The sequence below is a fragment of the Pongo abelii genome, chromosome 6 (genome assembly GCF_028885655.2).
Source record: "Pongo abelii isolate AG06213 chromosome 6, NHGRI_mPonAbe1-v2.0_pri, whole genome shotgun sequence".
Classification (NCBI taxonomy): Eukaryota; Metazoa; Chordata; class Mammalia; order Primates; family Hominidae; genus Pongo; species Pongo abelii.
In genome coordinates this window covers 78,679,970-78,699,386 of record NC_071991.2, presented here as the reverse complement: position 1 = coordinate 78,699,386, position 19,417 = coordinate 78,679,970, and positions in this window count along the sequence as shown.

Below are 19,417 nucleotides of genomic sequence, written 5' to 3'. Positions count from 1 at the left end.
TGAATGTGGCCAATTTTAACTTTGAATGTGGGCAGTGCAGGCAGTCCTAAAAGATCCCATGATCCAAATTCAAGGGCCAAAATACATGAAATTCCACCAGTATTTATTGCTGTGAGTTCCTTTTAATGTGGTTATCTTTTACAAAGTAAATACTCTTAATATTTTAACACATCAAGTAAGCTAATGCATATTCATTGCACTAAGGTGCTTTTCTTCCTTGGGGGAACCATGATCTCAGTGAAAATACCGGGAAGAAATTTTGGTGAATACTAAATACTTTGTGAAGAGTAAAAAGGGGTGAAAAAAGAAGGAAGGAAGGAGTGTTATGTGCCCAGAGAGAATAACAAAATATAAGATCTAAAGATATTAAGAGAAGCAAACATTGTAGTTTTTTGGAAAACAGAAAGATTAGGGTAATTTGGGGACTTTACAATAAAGAAAAGCAAAGGAAGTTATATTGGAAGAAGAAAAATATCACAAAAATTAAAGTTTTCTCTCTTACAGCAAGTTGGAGAAAGGTGAATTGTGGAAGTGAAAAATAACTACGTAGGAACATAAAAGAAAAAACAGGCATGTTCACCAACCATGAATAGTTTTCCATGAATTCACTTTCAGTAAATTAAATTCTGTTCTATCTCTTCAGAACTGTTACAGAGCTCATAACACTAAAAGATCAGTATTACTCTGCCCATAGCCTCTTCTGTGGTATTTTATTCTACAAACCTTTAGGGGAATTCTCTTTGTGTTAAAATGGCAGGTTGTAATTTTGTACCTCCACGATGGCAGCTTGAGAGAGAAGAGAAAGCTGTTTTACACTACATCCTTATGCCAGAACTGATGTATCTCAACCTCCTTGTGAGCCCGAAGAATTAGTCACTGTGGAATCTTCATTACAACACAGCTAATGAGTAAATAAAATCAAGATAGAAGAAGATAATGTGGTTAAATATGTGCTAGAGATGGAAAAACAGAGACAGGGACATTAATCCCACTTATAGGGTTTGGCTTTAAATCAATTCACATCATGACATTATGAGCAGCTGTTAAACATGACCATCAAAAGTTTCGCTAGAAAACTCTTCAGCTTGATACAAGATTCTGAGAGAACCAAACCATGAAAGTACTTAAGTATCATTAACAACAGGTTTTGGTAAAATTTTATACCAGAGGGAAGTCTTTTATAGATTTCTCCACAGGCCATTATTGAAATAGAAATTCAACCATTAAGGTCAGCAAAGATGGGCTTATCCTGTTGCCTACTTCAAAGCCATCACTGGGTTTTTTTGCAGGGACTACTTCTTGCTTGGTCTAAATTCAAAGGCCACTTTCTCAGGGCAGGTGTGTTTGGCAAGAATAGAATTGTATGCACTCTCCAAATAGACAATTCTCCTTTAGCAGCAAAATTGTAGTGCTTTATATCCTTGAAGTGTCATTGAAGTCATGCATTCTAGGCAGTGAAGCAACAGCATATTTGATGTTTTAAAAAATAGTTATAAGCCTTGCAAAAAAAATGGAGACTGCTAGACCAAATCAGCCCCCACTTTTCAAATATGTCCAAAAAGTGTTGCTATTGACATTAGCCATCTTGGTGCTGGACTGCCCCAGGAGGAGCTGGCAGCCACCTGGAAGAAGGCCAATGGGAGTGTTGGCATGCATCCTCAAAACACTGCTTTTTAACCCTCTCTTCCCTCCCCGAACCTCCAATCTCACTTCCATCTTTCTTACTCTTAGCCAATAACCTTGCCGCTAACTCCATGGAGAAGTTAGCTCTTAACTTTCAATGGGGGGCAAAAACCAATAACCCTCATCTAAATTTACCTGCATCTTCATCCATCTCTTTCTCTTTCCTTTTTTATATTAGTAAACATGTCCTTCTCCTCTCAGAGGCAGTCTCTCCCTATGTTCTCTGGATCTCCCCTTCTCAGCAACATATCTAATGCCTTCCCCATCTCTATTCACTTTCTAAGGTGAATCCATCCAATCCCATGACTTCAGTAATCATATAGTCACTGATGAATCCCAAATTTGCATCTGTAAGCATGACTCTGTTCTGGATTTCTACATGACTTACTTGACAGCTCCACTTGGATGACCTGCTCTCAATAGGAGTTAAATGTGAGTTCCCTACACAAACATTTCTCTCCCATTGGTATCTCTGACCTCAGTGAAATGCATAGCCCTCCACTCAGATGCTTAAGCCAGTAACTTGGAGAACTCTGTCACACCTCACTGACTTTTGTCTCCATGTCTAAGAATATATTACCAAGTTCCAAATTATGTCTCAGATCTACTCTCTATAATTCCACTATCATTATCATAGAACCATCCACAACTATCACTCTCTTGGACTACTGCAGTGGATTCCTAACTCATCTCCACCATTTATTTTTGCTTCTTTTTTTTCTGCCAATCCATTCTCCATACAGCAGCTTATCTGTCCTTTTTGAAAGAAAACACCATCCTCATTACTTGCCTTGAGCCACTCAGTGGTATTTCACTGCACATGAGTGATGCCATAGTGCACGTGTTTCTGGTGAGCTGTCTCTGTGTGCCACTCCTGGCTCATCTCTTGACTCACTCCTAATTGCTTCAGTGACTTTCTTCACTCTGGTCCTTGAACAGGCCTGGCTTTTTCCCACATCATGCACACAGGAGATTTCCCCCTTTTTGTTAGCCTAACTCCTATTCATCCTCAAGATCAGAGCTTAAATACCATTTCATCAGGGGATACTTCAAAAGTATTCCCCAATTTTCATGCCCCCACTCCACACCCACCTTTTCAATTAGATCCTGCTTTTGGAATACTTTCTGTTTTTTCTTCCTTGTGCTCATCAAAATTACATTGTCATTTTTGTTCATGGCTATTTCTCCATGTCTGTCTAGTACAGGGTTTGGCACAAAATAGATGTTTAATAAGTATGTGAATGATGGATGTATGTATGGATTGGTGAATAGATGAATGGATGGATGGATGGAAGGAAGGATGAACAATGGTATGTTCCCAGCTATCATTTTTGTAGTCAGCAAGTTGGAATACATTCAAGAAACCTCAAAGAATGATTTGAAATTCGAGCTAAAGTTTTATTTTTAAGACATTTTTTATTGAGTACCAAGCCAAGTTCTACCAGAAAATAATGATGTGAACAGGGAATTAAAATCTTTGTTTCCTAATAAGGACAATGAGACTGTATCATCCGATCTCAGGACAATCCGATCAGGTGATAATCCAACTGAGAGTTTTCCTTACTCAATAACAAAACACCTGCATGGTACACCAGTCCATACCAAACACCAAAACAATGCCTGGTATCTCTCTGAGAATATGCTTTTCTCCCCTTTGATCAGTCTTTCAATCAATTAAAAAGGGAGAAAGTTCAAATCATATATTTTTCTGCCTTAAGCATTAGAAAGAGCCTTTGTGGATTTCTCTATTTCATCATAGTACTACATCTCAAAGGGCAGACTCCAGACCACTTGCAACAAAATAACAAGGAAAGTTTATATATAGGAAAGCTCTCACATTCCATGTAAGAACTACTTCCGTCGGTGGAGAGAGCTGAGGATTTTAGTAAATCCTCAGGTAAACTTGTGCCCTCAGAAATTTGAAAACAAATGGTCTAGAGGTTTTCAGTCCCTGCAGAAGGGTGTATAAAAATGTTTGTTTCAACTGAGCAGCCTCTCATTTCAATTTCTTTTGACCTATCAAAAGAAAATCTGTTAGGAACCACACAACTACAAAAGGCAGCTTAATTTAGGTTATCACACAGCTATGAAAGGCAGCTTAATTTACTTTAAAATTTGAATTTTTTAGAAAGAGAAATAGAACATTTTTCACTTCACATGTTATAGTGGTGAAACATAAGACTGGGAGAGGCTGGGACATGGGGCTGGATGTGCACCCAGAGGAAGAGACTCAGTGGCAGAGCAGGGAGAAAATGCAGCTCGGCGGGCAGGATAGAGAGTCCTTCAGAAAAGGATAATGCGTAAAGCAACAGGAAGTTATAAGAAACAACTACGGTTCCAATAGGTAGTAAAGCATAGTGATAGGAAATAGCAAACAGGAACTATTTAGAGATAGAGATAGACAAATAGGTAGGGAATCAGCAGTCATGTTATATTTACAATAGAATCTGCTGCAGGCCCTTTATCTCAAGCAGTCCTCAAGAAGGCCACACCACAAGTGTTTAAAAACGTCCTCCTAGCAGGTGAATACATGAGCTTTATAGAGTACTGAGTTAATCAACTTACAGAAAACAAGTGAGTTCTTCGACAGAGTTGGGGATTAATTAACATGGGTGGTTTATTTTCAGCTTATGTAAACAAATTTATTTACCTATAATAAGCATAGTCTACATATTTTGCAAGTAAATGCAATTTATAATAACAAATATCTTTGCAAAACTTTTGTTCATCGCAAGCCTCCCAGCTAAAGATTACATTCCTACAGGATTAAACACTAATCATTCAACATTAAAGAGAAGAAATAATTCATGATAACAAGAAATGAAACATGAAGAGTTCTAAATAAGACTTTTGCCGGCCATTCTCCTAAGGTGCTGTTTGTTGATATGCTCCAGAGGGCACCGAGACTTACAAATGTCAGACCTCTCTGTTGCTTATCATTGTAAAACTAGTAATCAAATTCTTTTCTTCCAAAGATCTCTCATCAAATATCACTGTGACACATTGTTTGTTTGCTTATCCAAGCTTGAACCTCAGATTTAGGCTTAAAATCCTTATTTCTGTGTCAGTTAGTAGTGAGCATTCAGCTTTTAAGGGCACGTACAAGAGCAAGGGAAGACCCAGTTCTAGAAGGATCAGAGCATTTTATAGGTTACTAGACAAATGGCTCAGCACTCAACATACACCACTTAGTAGCGTGTCTATACACTAACAATGAACTGCCCAAAGAAGAAGTCAAGAAAGCAATTCCATTTACAATAGCATCAGTAAAAAAAGGAGTAAATTTTACCAACGAGATGAAAGATTTATAGACCAAAAACTATAAAACACTGATGAGAAAAAATTGATAAAGACACAAATAAATGGAAAGATAGCTGGGTTCATGGAACAGAAGAAATAACATTGTAAAAATGTCCATACTATTTAAAGCAATCTACAGATTCAATGCAATTCCCATCAAATTTCTTTTTTTTTATTTTATTTTTATTTTTTATTTTTATTTTTTTATTATTATTATTATTATTATACTTTAGGCTCTATGGTACATGTGCGCAACGTGCAGGTAAGTTACATATGTATACATGTGCCATGCTGGTGCGCTGCACCCACCAACTCGTCATCTAGCATTAGGTATATCTCCCAATGCTATCCCTCCCCCCTCCCCCCACCCCACAACAGTCCCCAAAGTGTGATGTTCCCCTTCCTGTGTCCATGTGTTCTCATTGTTCAATTCCCACCTATGAGTGAGAATATGCGGTGTTTGGTTTTTTGTTCTTGCGATAGTTTACTGAGAATGATGATTTCCAATTTCATCCATGTCCCTACAAAGGACGTGAACTCATCATTTTTTATGGCTGCATAGTATTCCATGGTGTATATGTGCCACATTTTCTTAATCCAGTCTATCATTGTTGGACATTTGGGTTGGTTCCAAGTCTTTGCTATTGTGAATAATGCCGCAATAAACATACGTGTGCATGTGTCTTTATAGCAGCATGATTTATAGTCCTTTGGGTATATACCCAGTAATGAGATGGCTGGGTCAAATGGAATTTCTAGTTCTAGATCCCTGAGGAATCGCCACACTGACTTCCACAAGGGTTGAACTAGTTTACAATCCCACCAACAGTGTAAAAGTGTTCCTATTTCTCCACATCCTCTCCAGCACCTGTTGTTTCCTGACTTTTTAATGATTGCCATTCTAACTGGTGTGAGATGGTATCTCATTGTGGTTTTGATTTGCATTTCTCTGATGGCCAGTGATGGTGAGCATTTTTTCATGTGTTTTTTGGCTGCATAAATGTCTTCTTTTGAGAAGTGTCTGTTCATGTCCTTCGCCCACTTTTTGATGGGGTTGTTTGTTTTTTTCTTGTAAATTTGTTGGAGTTCATTGTAGATTCTGGATATTAGCCCTTTGTCAGATGAGTAGGTTGCGAAAATGTTCTCCCATTTTGTAGGTTGCCTGTTCACTCTGATGGTAGTTTCCTTTGCTGTGCAGAAGCTCTTTAGTTTAATTAGATCCCATTTGTCAATTTTGGCTTTTGTTGCCATTGCTTTTGGAGTTTTAGCCATGAAGTCCTTGCCCATGCCTATGTCCTGAATGGTATTGCCTAGGTTTTCTTCTAGGGTTTTTATGGTTTTAGGTCTAACATTTAAGTCTTTAATCCATCTTGAATTAATTTTTGTATAAGGTGTAAGGAAGGGATCCAGTTTCAGCTTTCTACATATGGCTAGCCAGTTTTCCCAGAACCATTTATTAAATAGGGAATCCTTTCCCCATTTCTTGTTTTTGTCAGGTTTGTCAAAGATCAGATAGTTGTAGATATGTGGCGTTATTTCTGAGGGCTCTGTTCTGTTCCATTGATCTATATCTCTGTTTTGGTACCAGTACCATGCTGTTTTGGTTACTGTAGCCTTGTAGTATAGTTTGAAGTCAGGTAGCGTGATGCCTCCAGCTTTGTTCTTTTGGCTTAGGATTGACTTGGCGATGCGGGCTCTTTTTTGATTCCACATGAACTTTAAAGTAGTTTTTTCCAATTCTGTGAAGAAAGTCATTGGTAACTTGATGGGGATGGCATTGAATCTGTAAATTACCTTGGGAAGGATGGCCATTTTCATGATATTGATTCTTCCTACCCATGAGCATGGAATGTTCTTCCATTTGTTTGTATCCTCTTTTATTTCCTTGAGCAGTGGTTTATAGTTCTCCTTGAAGAGGTCCTTCACATCCCTTGTAAGTTGGATTCCTAGGTATTTTATTCTCTTTGAAGCAATTGTGAATGGGAGTTCACTCATGATTTGGCTCTCTGTTTGTCTGTTATTGATGTATAAGAATGCTTGTGATTTTTGTACATTGATTTTGTATCCTGAGACTTTGCTGAAGTTGCTTATCAGCTTAAGGAGATTTTGGGCTGAGACAATGGGGTTTTCTAGATATACTATCATGTCATCTGCAAACAGGGACAATTTGACTTCCTCTTTTCCTAATTGAATACCCTTGATTTCCTTCTCTTGCCTAATTGCCCTGGCCAGAACTTCCAACACTATGTTGAATAGAAGTGGTGAGAGAGGGCATCCCTGTCTTGTGCCAGTTTTCAAAGGGAATGCTTCCAGTTTTTGCCCATTCAGTATGATATTGGCTGTGGGTTTGTCATAAATAGCTCTTATTATTTTGAGATACGTCCCATCAATACCTAATTTATTGAGAGTTTTTAGCATGAAGGGTTGTTGAATTTTGTCAAAGGCCTTTTCTGCATCTATTGAGATAATCATGTGGTTTTTGACTTTGGTTCTGTTTATATGCTGGATTACATTTATTGATTTGCGTATATTGAACCAGCCTTGCATCCCAGGGATGAAGCCCACTTGATCATGGTGGATAAGCTTTTTGATGTGCTGCTGGATTCAGTTTGCCAGTATTTTATTGAGGATTTTTGCATCAATGTTCATCAAGGATATTGGTCTAAAATTCTCTTTTTTTGTTGTGTCTCTGCCAGGCTTTGGTATCAGGATGATGCTGGCCTCATAAAATGAGTTAGGGAGGATTCCCTCTTTTTCTATTGATTGGAATAGTTTCAGAAGGAATGGTACCAGCTCCTCCTTGTACCTCTGGTAGAATTCGGCTGTGAACCCATCTGGTCCTGGACTTTTTTTGGTTGGTAAGCTATTGATTATTGCCACAATTTCAGCTCCTGTTATTGGTCTATTCAGAGATTCAACTTCTTCCTGGTTTAGTCTTGGGAGGGTGTATGTGTTGAGGAATTTATCCATTTCTTCTAGATTTTCTAGTTTATTTGCGTAGAGGTGTTTGTAATATTCTCTGATGGTAGTTTGTATTTCTGTGGGATCAGTGGTGATATCCCCTTTATCATTTTTTATTGCATCTATTTGATTCTTCTCTCTTTTTTTCTTTATTAATCTTGCTAGCGGTCTATCAATTTTGTTGATCCTCTCAAAAAACCAGCTCCTGGATTCATTTATTTTTTGAAGGGTTTTTTGTGTCTCTATTTCCTTCAGTTCGGCTCTGATTTTAGTTATTTCTTGACTTCTGCTAGCTTTTGAATGTGTTTGCTCTTGCTTTTCTAGTTCTTTTAATTGTGATGTTAGGGTGTCAATTTTGGATCTTTCCTGCTTTCTCTTGTGGGCATTTAGTGCTATAAATTTCCCTCTACACACTGCTTTGATTGCATCCCAGAGATTCTGGTATGTTGTGTCTTGGTTCTCGTTGGTTTCAAAGAACATCTTTATTTCTGCCTTCATTTCGTTATGTACCCAGTAGTCATTCAGGAGCAGGTTGTTCAGTTTCCACGTAGTTGAGCGGTTTTGGGTGAGATTCTTAATCCCGAGTTCTAGCTTGATTGCACTGTGATCTGAGAGATAGTTTGTTATAATTTCTGTTCTTTTACATTTATTGAGGAGAGCTTTACTTCCAAGTATATGGTCAATTTTGGAATAGGTGTTGTGTGGTGCTGAAAAAAATGTATATTCTGTTGATTTGGGGTGGAGAGTTCTGTAGATGTCTATTAGGTCTGCTTGGTGCAGAGCTGAGTTCAATTCCTGGGTATCCTTGTTGATTTTCTGTCTCGTTGATCTGTCTAATGTTGACAGTGGGGTGTTAAAGTCTCCCATTATTAATGTTTGGGAGTCTAAGTCTCTTTGTAGGTCACTCAGGACTTGCTTTATGAATCTGGGTGCTCCTGTATTGGGTGCATATATATTTAGGATAGTTAGCTCTTCTTGTTGAATTAATCCCTTTACCATTATGTAATGGCCTTCTTTGTCTCTTTTGATCTTTGTTGGTTTAAAGTCTGTTTTATCAGAGACTAGGATTGCAACCCCTGCCATTTTTGTTTTCCATTTGCTTGGTAGATCTTCCTCCATCCTTTTATTTTGAGCCTACGTGTGTCTCTGCACGTGAGATGGGTTTCCTGAATACAGCACACTGATGGGTCTTGAGTCTTTATCCAATTTGCCAGTCTGTGTCTTTTAATTGGAGCATTTAGTCCATTTACATTTAAAGTTAATATTGTTATGTGTGAATCTGATCCTGTCATTATGATGTTAGCTGTTTATTTTGCTCCTTAGTTGATGCAGTCCCTTCCTAGTCTCGATGGTCTTTACAATTCCGTATGATTTTGCAGTGGCTAGTGCCGGTTGTGCCTTTCCATGTTTAGCGCTTCCTTTAGGAGCTCTTTTAGGGCAGGCCTGGTGGTGACAAAATCTCTTAGCATTTGCTTGTCTGTAAAGTATTTTATTTCTCCTTCACTTATGAAGCTTAGTTTGGCAGGATATGAAATTCTGGGTTGAAAATTCTTTTCTTTAAGAATGTTGAATATTGGCCCCCACACTCTTCTGGCTTGTAGGGTTTCTGCCGAGAGATCCGCTGTTAGTCTGATGGGCTTCCCTTTGATGGTAACCCTACCTTTCACTCTGGCTGCCCTTAACATTTTTTCCTTCATTTCAACTTTGGTGAATCTGACAATTATGTGTCTTGGAGTTGCTCTTCTCGAGGGGTATCTCTGTGGCGTTCTCTGTATTTCCTGAATCTGAATGTTGGCCTGTCTTGCTAGATTGGGGAAGTTCTCCTGGATAATATCCTGCAGAGTGTTTTCCAACTTGTTTCCATTCTCCCCGTCACTTTCAGGTACACCAATCAGACGTAGATTTGGTCTTTTCACATAGTCCCACATTTCTTGGAGGCTTTGCTCATTTCTTTTTATTCTTTTTTCTCTAAACTTCCCTTCTTGCTTCATTTCATTCATTTCATCTTCCAGGGCTGATACCCTTTCTTCCATTTGATCGCATCGGCTCCTGAGGCTTCTGCATTCTTCACGTAGTTCTCGAGCCTTGGTTTTCAGCTCCATCAGCTCCTTTAAGCACTTCTCTGTATTGGTTATTCTAGTTATACATTCTTCTAAATTTTTTTCAAAGTTTTCAACTTCTTTGCCTTTGGTTTGAATATCCTCCCGTAGCTCGGAGTAATTTGATCGTCTGAAGCCTTCTTCTCTCAGCTCGTCAAAGTCATTCTCCGTCCAGCTTTGTTCCGTTGCTGGTGAGGAACTGCGTTCCTTTGGAGGAGGAGAGGTGCTCTGCATTTTAGAGTTTCCAGTTTTTCTGCTCTGTTTTTTCCCCATCTTTGTGGTTTTATCTACTTTTGGTCTTTGATGATGGTGATGTACAGATGGGTTTTTGGTGTGGATGTCCTTTCTGCTAGTTTTCCTTCTAACAGACAGGACCCTCAGCTGCAGGTCTGTTGGAGTACCTGGCCGGCCGTGTGAGGTGTCAGTCTGCCCCTGCTGGGGGGTGCCTCCCAGTTAGGCTGCTCGGGGGTCAGGGGTCAGGGACCTACTTGAGGAGGCAGTCAGCCCGTTCTCAGATCTCCAGCTGCGTGCTGGGAGAACCACTGCTCTCCTCAAAGCTGTCAGACAGGGACATTTAGGTCTGCAGAGGTTACTGCTGTCTTTTTGTTTGTCTGTGCCCTGCCCCCAGAGGTGGAGCCTACAGAGGCAGGCAGGCCTCCTTGAGCTGTGGTGGGCTCCACCCAGTTCAAGCTTCCAGGCTGCTTTGTTTACCTAAGCGAGCCTGGGCAATGGCGGGCGCCCCTCCCCCAGCCTCGCTGCCGACTTGCTATTTGGTCTCTGACTGCTGTGCTAGCAATCAGCGAGACTCCGTGGGCGTAGGACCCTCTGAGCCAGGTGCGGGCTATACTCTCCTGGGGCACCGTTTCCTAAGCACGTCGGAAAAACACCGTATTCGGGTGGGAGTGGCCCGACTTTCCAGGTGCCGTCTGTCACCCCTGGAAAGGGAACTCCCTGACCCCTTGCGCTTCCCGAGTGAGGCAATGCCTCGCCCCTGCTTCGGCTGGCGCACGGTGCACTCACCCACTGACCTGCGCCCACTGTCTGGCACTCCCTAGTGAGATGAACACGGTACCTCAGATGGAAATGCAGAAATCACCCGTCTTCTGCGTCGCTGGCACTGGGAGCTGTAGACCGGAGCTGTTCCTATTCGGCCATCTTGGCTCCTCCCTCATCAAATATTTTTCAATTCCCATCAAATTTCAATGAAATTTTTCAAAGGCTTAAAAATAATTCTAACATTTATATGGAACCACATAAAAGCCTCAAATATCCAAAGCAATCTTGAGCAAAAGGAACAAAACTGGAGGCATCATGCTATCTGATCTCAAAATCTACTACACAGCTGTAATGATCAAAACGGCATGGTACTGACATAAAATCATACATATAAACCAATAGAACAGTGATAGCCTGGAAGAGCAGGCGGTGATCACTTGGTGGATGAAAGCAAGACTGCAGACCCAAATGTCCAACAATGATAGACTGGATTAAGAAAATGTGGCACATATACACCATGGAATACTATGCAGCCATAAAAATGATGAGTTCATGTCCTTTGTAGGGACATGGATGAAGCTGGAAACCATAATTCTCAGCAAACTATCGCAAGGACAAAAAACCAAACACCGCATGTTCTCACTCATAGGTGGGAATTGAACAATGAGAACACATGGACACAGGAAGGGGAACATCACACTCTGGGGACTGTTGTGGGGTGGGGGAAGGAGGGAGGGATAGCATTAGGAGATATACCTAATGTTAAATGAAGAGTTAATGGGTGCAGCACACAAACATGGCACATGTATAAATATGTAACAAACCTGCACGTTGTGCACATGTACCCTAAAACTTAAAGTATAATAATAATAAAAAAAAGTAGAGCAGAGAGACCAGATAAACTAGGCTCTTGGTGATGTCACCTGAACCTCTGGTGAAATGTGCCCAAAGCCAGCATCACCTCTGAGTTTTTATTTATGTAAGCCAATGAATTCCCTTTTTGCTTAAAACAGTTTTGAGTTGGGTTTTTCCACCATTTGTAAATAAAACATTTTAACTGATATAACCAGAATCTGTGTATTCATTATTGAACATTTACTGTATGACTGGCATATACTAAATGCTGTAGATTCTGTGGCAAATGATTCATTTGATTCTGGCTCTCATGGACTTACTTCCTACAGTAAAGGAGACAGACAGTACACAAATAAACACTCCAGTAAAATTGTGATAAGTTCCAGGAAAGTGAAGACTCTACGTCTATTACTAAGAAAAATAGGTGGCTGAGAAAGAATTTGATTGAGAAGAAAGGGGTGCATTAGTCTGGAGAAGGAGCTTGGGTTGACCAGGTGAAGTGTGGAGAAAGTACACACAAGCTGAAGATGTGTTTTCCCTTCTCCTACCTACCCTAACCCCTTAATCACAGTAATAAACTTGTCACAGGGCTAAAAATCCAATCTAATTAAAAGTTACATTATTAGATTAGCAAATTGTACTATTTTCCAGGCCTGACATTCCCACCTACCAGCAGCACCACCATTGGAACCAGTCAGGCAACATGGACACCCAAGTGACTGGTTTATTCATCAGTTACCACCACATCAATAAGAGATGCTGCAGTTTTGAAGTTGTGTTTCAGGTTCACAAGTTTGTTGTTCAATTTCTGGTGTCCTCATTTCCATGTGACTTTTCCAATGTAAATATCACTTGGAGAAGGAGAGAGCCTATATCCCAGGGCAAGCTGAAGTGGTATCTCAGCTGTTCAGTCTAAACTGACTCTGCTCCATTTGGCAGAGCACCCGCTGTTGGCCTGGCTCATCTCATTCTGGTAGTTGCCAAAACATTCATATTCTGTAGTTTTCTATTCCTCATTTTAATTTTTCCTTCCAGTATGTTTCTTGAATTCAGTGAAAATTGCCAACATTTCCTTCTTACAATGTGATAGACTACCTTTGGGTCTATGCTTCTCAACAGATAACATACGTGAAAGCCCCAAGGCAAGAGAATTTGGTCTCCAGGATCCACAAGGGTCAATGTTTAGCAAGCAATGAGACTAGAGAGACTGGCAAGTGCCAGACACCGTCCAGTCATAGAGGACACATTAAGGATTCTGCATCTTATCCTAATGCCAATAGGAAGTCATTGAAGGGAGTTAAACAGGAAATGAGATGAACAAGCTTGCCTTTAAAAAATTACTGATATAGTCTTCCTGCTAAATAAAAAACCAGTCAAGGTATTTGTTTCCTGGGAACTTATTTGAGAGATAAAAAATGGGTTATACAAACTGGAGTGGGGCCTACAGGGGCCAGAAACTGGAAGTTATTTTCTTAGAGCTCTAAAAATTTGAAAAGTGAAGAGTTCTTACTTATTTTACAAGGGAAAAAATAGTGCTATCTTGGAACATTGACTCAAAAGAGTCAAATTTCAGTTACAGTTTTACAACTATAGGCATTAATCTTTTCATTCCTGGTACTTGTCATGTGACAAGTGAAAATAAGTTGACAGTAAGTTCAAGTGTATAAATCAGTACCTCCCACACCTATGTCAAAGAAAACATCAAGCAGATGTCACTTTCCATAGATAAGATGCTTCTGGACTTCAGGAAGTTAATTTAATCCAAGTATGAGTTCATAAATGTCACTTCCCATTGTACAGTCCCTTTTATTGCTACAGGCACAAATCATTTTTAATAATGAGTAATATGCAGGGTAAAGGACAATTATAGTCCAGAGGTATTACAAATCAAAGGAATAACACAGATAAAACCCCTGCTGCAAATCCATAAATCCATAAGTTATGAAATTCAATTTGCTTAAAATGTCACCAATTCATCATCTCTAGTTTCTGAGCTAATAAGAGCAGCTCTAGAGAGCATATTCTGATCCCAGGCACCACTTCACCTGGCATGTGATTCTTAGACCTTTTCTCTCCTAATATATGTTTCACTGTTCTTTAAATTTTTCTAGGTGCTGTGTAAATGCATTAGTAACAAGCCATCAATCCCCCGCAAAGTGTTGTTTGAAGTACAACAGACTTAGCTGCTTCAAAGTCTTAAACCAATTTTATTTAATTTCTGGGGCATAACATAGAAGGTAGCAAACTCAGATTGAGGTACTTTTTTACTGACTAGTGGCCTTTTTCAGGAAGCCTAATGTATCTAACCACAGTCTTCAGCTTCATGTATTTCCATTACTGTATTTTGAAAATAACACTATAATGGGCCACAGAACCATTAAAAAGCTCGCTTTCGAAGGTTACTGAAATCCATTACTGTAATGTGCTTTTCCCTACTGGTGTGGATTGCTATCCCTTGGGTCAGGATTTAAGATTATTGCATGCACACCCAAATAATCCATTAAAAATAATGATGTTAATGAATTAATGTTCATTTTTAAAGGAAAAGCATTAATTTTTTATTTTTTTCAAAAAACTAAAAACATTTTGTATCTTGCAATAAATAATATAACCAATTGGCATATATTACGTTTTACAAGTGTTTTTCTATTTCCTACAACAGGCGTATCCAAAAACCCATCCAGAACTAGAGCCATTGTTTGCTGATGTTTTTCACCTAACAGGATACTCAGAAGAATCTGCTAATAAAAGTTACATATATAGGCCGTGTGCGGTGGCTCATGCCTGTAATACCAGCACTTTGGGAGGCCTAGGCAGGCAGATCACTTGAGTTCAGGAGTTCAAGACCAGCCTGGCCAACATGGCAAAATCCTTCTCTACTAAAAATAAAAAATTTAGGCCGGGCACAGTGGCTCATGCCTGTAATCCCAGCACTTTGGGAGGCCAACGTGGGTGGATCACTTGAGGTCAGGAGTTCAAGACCAGCCTGGCCAACATGGCAAAACCCCCGTTTCTACCAAAAGTACAAAAATTAGCCTGGCATGGTGGCAGGCGCCTGTAATCCCAGCTACTCGGGAGGCTGAGGCAGGAGAATTGCTTGAACCTGGGAGGCGGAGGTTGCAGTAAGCCAAGATTGTGCCACTGCACTCTGGTCTGGGCAACAGAGTGAGACTCTGTCTCAAAAAAAAAAAAAAAAATTTAGCCGAGTGTGGCGGCATACGCCTATAATCTCAGCTACTCAGGAGGCTGAGGCACGAGAATCACTTGAACCTGGGAGGCAGAGGTTGCAGTGAGCCGAGATCATGTCACTGCACTCCAGCCTGGGCCACAGAATGAGACTCTGTCTCAAACAACAACAGCAACAAAAAGAGTTACATATATAATACCAGTTCAGGGAAAATACATCCCTAACTTGTGTCCTGATAGTTATTCCCCCACTCTGATCCCATGAATTACTTTACTCGATGTAAATCTAATAAATCCCAGAATCTGGGTTTCTTAAGCCTATGCCTAGCCTTCCTTTATTTAGCTCACATACTGCCTCCTGCATAAGATAACAAGTCACCTGTAGAGATTCCAGAGTCTCTTTTAGTCACCATGTTTTGGAACGAATCCTAAAAAAAATCCCATGAAATTGTGATTTCTAATTGTTTCTCTCAAAATGCACAATAGTCATAAAACTGATCATAAATCAATTTCGACTTCTAAGGTTGGCCAAGAACATTCATAAGCATCAAGAATGTTTGGATTTTGTCGTTATTTTTGCTTTTAAATTAAACAAACAATGTGATTCAGTATACTGGGTCCTTTGCAGGAAAAAGAAGGGGATAAAATTGTGAAGAGACACACAGGATCTTTTTTTTTTTTTTATACTTTAAGTTTTAGGGTACATGTGCACAATGTGCAGGTTAGTTACATATGTATACATGTGCCATGCTGGTGTGCTGCACCCATTAACTCGTCATTTAGCATTAGGTATATCTCCTAATGCTATCCCTCCCTCCTTCCCCCACCCTACAACAGTCCCCAGAGTGTGATGTTCCCCTTCCTGTGTCCATGTGTTCTCATTGTTCAATTCCCACCTATGAGTGAAAACATGCAGAAGACACACAGGATCTTAAAGCTAATGATAATATGCTATTTTTTAAACTCGGTACTGGGTACACAGATGTTCAGTGTATTATTAATCTTCATTTATAAAGATTATTTTTCTATTTACTCAATATTTTATAAAAAGAGTTTTGAAAACAAAATTAAATACATGGAAATAGTCGCTGTTTCCAATTTCCACATTTAAATTATTACAACCTATTGGAAGCAAATCAAAGACATCTGTTAAATTTTGAAAGCTTACTGAAAGTTTCAGGAAAACCCTGTAAGGGTAATTTTGCCTCTGAAAGACTTTTATCCAAAAGTTGCTGCCAGATGCTATTCTAGTGATACTATGATAGAATACCCTAAATAATATTTGAAGAAAAAAAATCATGCTTCATTAAAAAATAAATCTTCAAAAACAATCAGGCACCACCTGCCAAACACAGCAAACATTTGTTTATTGCATGCCTTCTAACAGATGTAGTACATATACTATTGCAAATATAGAGACGAATATACAGTCCCTGCCTTCAGAGAGTTTACAGTCTAACAGGGAAGGAAGATAGGCATATAAGCAATTGATTCTAATGCAAGATAACATTAAATAAGTGCTTATCAGGAGCGTGAACAGTCTGCTCTGGAGCTGAGTTAAAGAAGTGGACTGGGGCCAGACACAATGGTTCATGCTTGTAATCCCACTGCTTTGGGAGGCTGAGGCAGGAAACCAGCCTAGGCAACAAAGCAAGATCCCATCTTTATAAAAAAAAAAAAAGAAAAAGAAAACTAGATAGGCATGGTGGCATGCACCTGTAGTTCTAGTTGCTCTGGAGGCTGAGGCAGGAGGATTGCTTGAACCCAGGAGTTTGAGGTTACAACGAGCTATGATTTCACCATTTCATTTCACTCCAGCCTGGGTGACAGAGCAAGACCCTGCCTCAAAAACAAAAAAAAAAAAAAAAAAAAAAAACTGGATTGAGGCCTCCCTTGGAAAATAGCATTTACTATGATTAATTCACAACAATCTAAGGTCAACCCCTTACTCTTTCAACTCCAGAATTTGATTTTATCAATGCACCAGATTCACAGCATCAGATTGATCAGATTCAGAGACAATGACTCACATTCGCCAACTCTCAAAAGTCTAAAGAATATAAACTAAAGTGGTAATTTATAAATTTGCAATAACAATTATAACTGCTGGGAAAAGTGAATGTCCACATTGCCTGACCGGCATACATTCTTTCCGGAAAGTGAGCTAAGCAGAAAGCCCTGTCATGAGAAAGGTGCTTGGGATACAAGAAGTCAGAATAAGGTCAGCTAGTGATATGGTTATAATGATTTTAAAAGGCATCATTTTGATAACCATATCAAAATTATATGGGGAGGAGAAAGAGGAGGGAGAAGAAAGGAAAGGTGAGAGGGGAGGAAAGAAAATTGTGAGCTTTGAGCAGCTAACTGGTTCACTTGTAGCTAATTGGGAAAGCCAGATATCTCTTAGATAATTTCTTTTTCTTTTGGAAAAGTTTTAAAAACACAAAGTGCTGGAATTTTCTTCTTTGCCTGGAGTTCCATAACTCTATTTGTGCATTCATATTCAAAAGGTAATCTGTGCATGTTGAATTAGCTTCAAACTGCTAACTGAAAAATCCCCATTGTAAAAAAAAAAAAAATCAACAAGAAAAATTCTTCCATTATCCTCCTAACTCCTGACTCAGGTTAGAGGTGAAAGAAATAAAAATTCAAGGCTCACCAATTGCACACATATTGCAGTTATTCTGGAGAATATATATACCTTAATATACCCCTGTGTAGCAGTCTATTTCAGCTGCAAAGAGAACTATCCTCCAAGGTAGTTCTATACTCTTTGAGAAGAGAAGGTTTGGGGTGAAAGATAGTTCACCATATTTTTTCCCTACCTGGATCATCTATGAGTAGATGGTCCAAGACCATCAGTGAGGTGAGGCCAGTGTTCATTGTCCATGGAAGGGAGGGACAATCTTACCTGCTTGGATATAACCTTGCCTGACTTTGCTGAAGAAATCTGGGTAACTGTTCTAGTCATACTGGATATATGGGGTTTCTGGTGGGGGTTGGGGGAGAAGGATGGAGAATTTAACTACTTTTCTCCTTTATTCCTTGACTTTTTGTTCCTTATTTCCCAAAACTCTCTCCCTTGGTCCTTTCCTTTAATTAACTCCCTGTGTACTTTATGTGCTCTAACATTCCCATTTCCTGTTGAATTGTCTCTGTGTCAGAGTTACCTTAAGGCTTGAAGATTTCACACCCTCAGGAGCCCTCTGTGTCATTGGCTTTTCTCTTCTGCCTGGTCACTACTGCTCTATCTCAGTGCCTACTGGCTCTCCTTGGGAGGCAGAAAGGACAGCCTCATGGATATAATGAAGGGGAGCGGGGGATGGTCCACTCTAGACTGGCTAGTTTTACACTAAAGGAGCATTTTAAAAACCCATCATTTTACCATTATGAGGATGAATTATCTCCCCCATATCTCCAGATGGTGCACATGAGAAATGTATCTTCTTCCTATTAATACATCTTGCTCTAGTTCTTGCAAAGTGAAACCTAGCTCTTTTTGTGCTAAGTATTCACCTTTCCTGTCTTGAATCATATAACACAACTTTCTGTTTTGCTTTCAATCCATGTTGTCTAATGACTTTTCTCTAACTGCTAGGTTTCTCCTCTTACATTGGTGGGTGTCTGAAAAGCTTAGGGATTTTCAGCTCACTCTGCTACACTTTAAAAAAAAAATACCAACCAACAAAACTTCTTTTCACATGAGATAATTTTAGTATAGATCTATTTTCTGTAATTAAAAGAGACTTGGCTAAATTAACCTAAATTAAAATCCATTTGTTTTATTTCCTTCTAGGAAATATCCAGTGTAACAAAATCATTGACTTTCAAAGCCTTATAATATAGTAGCAGAAGAATAAAGTAAGGTATTTTGAAATATCCACAGGTACAGTCTTGGTTAAATAAAGAACAGTAATAGTGTTTTACCCAACATTGTTGTGGAGTAAGTTAATTTTCCAGATAGTTTATCTTTAAGCACTAAAACCTGCCTTTATATATATAAAATCTATTTTGAGCTCTAATCCTCTAATGCCCCAAGAGCCTGGAAAAGCAAGCAGATTGTATGTTTTTGCAGCCTTGAGTAAGGTTCTTTAAAGAGTCCCTGTTGCCTGCCCTACTATTGGACTATCAATCATACTATCTTGTGCCTATCAGAGCTTTCCTTTTAAAAATGTAACCATTTTCCACTCAACATATATCTTATAGCATCTAATTTGTGCTGGGTGGAAAAGTCTTATAACCAAATTGGTTCTAATTCTATATAAATGAATAGAAATAGTTGTGGGAATTGAGGGAATCACCTGGGAATAAGTGCTATGAGCTTAGGAGTGTAAAGT